We start from the raw sequence: 3,738 nt of genomic DNA, 5'->3' as shown, positions 1-3,738 counted from the left end.
TTTTTTTCTCTCTCTTTTTTTGTGACGATGTTAAGCAATGTTGCCATGCGACACGACGCGACGTCCCTAATTTTCTCTCTCTCTCTATCTCTCTCTCTCTCTCTCTCTCGCACGGGTATAGCTATCTCAGTCTCGGGTGAGTTCATAATAGGTACCTAGGATTTAAAATTATCACCCAAAGATAGGTAGGTATATCACAATGTTCATAGTCTCTAAGTTCCCTACACCTCATTTTTGGGAGAGAGAGAGAGAGATGAAAGAAGAACACAAGAACGTTATTAAGTAGGTACATCAGTAGATTTATTTATTTCAGGTACCTACGGCTTAAAAAAATAATAAGATTTAATTTGATCAGTTAATAGGTATAATAAAAATAAGATATAAAAATACATACAACACACAATCATCTAAAATAAATAAAATTTTCAACCAGGTATAATGTTTACCACCAACTTGAGAAGACTTTTACGGTCTAACCTACCTTCGAAAAGTTTTTGAGATCAAAATAATAAAACTTTCCGTCAGATGGTGAATCTAAAACGCAAATCGACTCCTACTAAAAAAGAGAAAAATACCTACTGATAGAGTGATAGATAATGATATTGCTAGTGAGCATCTCAAATTCTCAAACAAGTTGCATCTCAAAATAAAATTAATAATCCTCTGATAACATAACATAAAATTACAAGAATATTATAAAAACATACAAATTACACAGACACGTTTTAAAGTAGTCAAAATTGAAGATATCAACAGAAATAAAACTCAACCATTTACACCGATTCCTGATTTCCATCGCAGTCAGATACGACAACTACTTACCATAAAGACCAAACAATTCAAACAAATCCTACATTCCTACAGGCAAAATAACAATTAGGTGTACCTAGGTATTAAGTAAATTGAGATTTCTCATTTCTTCACCAATCTAATGCAAATGTAGGATGGCTTGGTAGTTGGTTAGTTGAGTTATTGTTAGGCAAGTTGTGTGTGGAGTCTGGTTGGGATGGTATACTGGCGGTGTGGGGGTTGGTTTTGGTGAACTTTGAGTTTGACCTGTAAGGAGAAGGAAACAAACTTCCAACTTACGTACAGCAATAAAATACAGGTACCGATCCAAAGTTCATTGCCTAGCACCCCTAGAGATACTAGTTAGGCAGGGATGGTCTTAAAAAGTTTAAATCCTAGTCGTTTTAAAAAACCCAAATTTTGGGCTATCCATCACTAGCTTTTATTGTTTCTTTGTAAAAGCTTTAAGTCTTCCTTTGACTTCGTTGAACTGAAAACAAAAAGGAAAAGATCGGTAAGTTTGAGGTTTTGAGGTAAGATTGTGACCTTTCGCAGGTTCATTTTTAATAGGGACTTACCAACCTATTAACAATAACGGACGTACCAACAAAACAACATACCTAACAACCCATTAAACTACTATAGGTAAATCCTTCCCCACTAGATAACCCTTCTATTTGATAATACGTTCGCTTTCATAAACCATAGACCCTTTTGAATCGTTTTTGACTTCGTTGAACTGAAAACAAAAAGGAAAAGATCGGTAAGTTTGAGGTTTTGAGGTAAGATTGTGACCTTTCGCAGGTTCATTTTCAATAGGGACTTACCAACCTATTAACAACGGACGTACCAACAAAACAACATACCTAACAACCCATTAAAATACTACTATAGGTAAATCCTTCCCCACTAGATAACCCTTCTATTTGATGATACGTTCGCTTTCATAAACCATAGACCCTTTTGAATCGTTTATTACTAACCTATTAACAACGGACGTACCAACAAAACAACATACCTAACAACCCATTAAAATACTACTATAGGTAAATCCTTCCCCACTGGATAACCCTTCTATTTGATAATACGTTCGCTTTCATAAACCATAGAGTCCATAGACCCTTTTGAATCGTTTGCATGAACTTTGAACAAGTCGAGCAGGTAGGTACATAAATAGGTACCCGTAATTTGATATCAATTGGTCGAGTGCTGATTTGTTCAGATAGTTGGACACTCCCTGCTGGAAGACTTTGCCGGAGAGGAACGAGTTCATCATGCGAATCAAAAATGAGCCTGGGGGAAAAGATTATGTAAAACAATTGAATTGAGAGGAACAACAAATAAAATTTACTGACGGACTGCCCAAAGTTTGGGTTTACAAGAAGGTCAAGAAGACACAGCAGAGTACTTCAGATCTTCAGGACCTTCCTGAGTTTCTACGCATGATCAAAATATCAAATCGTGAAATTATTTTGTGTTCTTCCCAGATTTGTGCGAATTACAGCGTAGCGTCGTTTTAAAGTAGTCAAAATTAAAGATATCAACAGAAATAAAACTCGACCATTTACACCGATTCCTGATTTCCATCGCAGTCAGATACAACTACTTACCATAAGACCAAACAACTCATTGGATTGAAGGATTGAACTCAATCCTGATATAATTAACTCGACTTTTATAATAACCGGGTGACTTACATATGAACGTAGATATTCGTAGAAGCTTAACCTATCCTTCAGGGCTGTTCACCCCTAGGTACTTGTGCAGAAGTCACGTCCGTGGAATATTGTCGTACCAATAAGATTTGTTTCTTGGGGATGCCTACGTAGATGAAACGAGGATTTCCCTATACTTAATAGCCAGATCAAGCTCGGATTGAACTCAATCCTGATATAATCCAACTCGACTTTTATAATAACCAAGTGACTTACATATGAACGTAGAGCGTAGCGTACCAATAAGATTTGTTTCTTGGGGATGCCTACGTAGATGAAACGAGGATTTCCCTATACTTAATAGCCAGATCAAGCTTGGATTGAAGGATTGAACTCAATCCTGATATAATTAACTCGACTTTTATAATAACCGGGTGACTTACATATGAACGTAGATTCGTAGAAGCTTTTAACCTATCCTTCAGGGCTGTTCACCCAACAGGCAAAATAACAATTAGGTGTACCTAGGTATTAAGTAAATTGAGATTTCTCATTTCTTCACCAATCTAATGCAAATGTAGGTAACGGGAGTATTGCTACCAAAGGAACTGGCATAAACGAGCAGTGACCAGTGTTATTATAGGGTTAGGTTAAACGCAAGAAGGAGTTTTCACAATTTGAGCAGTGATTAGTGTTATTATAGGGTTAGGTTAAATACAAAAAGGAGCTTTTCTTTTCCACGGAAAAGGAGCATTACGCTTAATGTGGAGTTCTGTAAAGCGGGGATTTGGATAGTGGTTAGTGAATTCATCTTACCAAGCAACTCAACTCACTTTCTGTTTTTCGTGAAAAAAAAAAGGTTGGTTCTCATTTAGGACTTCGACCACCTAACAGCCTTTCTTTAAATGTGAGAATTAGGGATCTAATGGTCAAGATCCAAAGTAAACAACTCAAACAAATCCTACAGGCAAAATAACAATTAGGTGTAGGTATTAAGTAAATTGAGATTTCTCATTTCTTCACCAATCTAAAGCAAATGTAGATAATAACATTTTCAGTTAGCTTTGGGAACTTGGAATTGTTTTTCATCCAACAGCTGGGATACGAACTCAAAGTTGTGTCGGTGCCATTGTAGATTGATCATGGGATTTTCTTCGGCTTGCTGCAGAAGGATTTGGGATTGCTTCAGGTACTTGTCGTAGTACTTGGACTTGACTTCGTTGAACTGAAAACAAAAAGGAAAAGATCGGTAAGTTTGAGGTTTTGAGGTAAGATTGTGACCTTTCGCAGGTTC

General features: G+C 36.6%; 1 long non-coding RNA gene across 1 annotated transcript in view; it reads left to right on the top strand.

Moving 5' to 3' along the window:
* LOC113472592 overlaps window positions 1-2,395 on the top strand; it is a 9,300-nt gene extending 6,905 nt beyond the window's left edge. The window contains exon 2 of the long non-coding RNA XR_003394832.1: window positions 2,315-2,395. This is a non-coding gene — a long non-coding RNA (uncharacterized LOC113472592). The remainder of the gene's footprint in view (window positions 1-2,314) is intronic.
* Window positions 2,396-3,738: the final 1,343 nt, after the last annotated feature.

Source organism: Diaphorina citri, unplaced genomic scaffold (assembly GCF_000475195.1).
Source record: "Diaphorina citri unplaced genomic scaffold, Diaci psyllid genome assembly version 1.1 scaffold6396, whole genome shotgun sequence".
Classification (NCBI taxonomy): Eukaryota; Metazoa; Arthropoda; class Insecta; order Hemiptera; family Psyllidae; genus Diaphorina; species Diaphorina citri.
The sequence above is the reverse complement of the archived record's forward strand: the minus strand, read 5'-3'. Positions and strand labels throughout refer to the sequence as shown.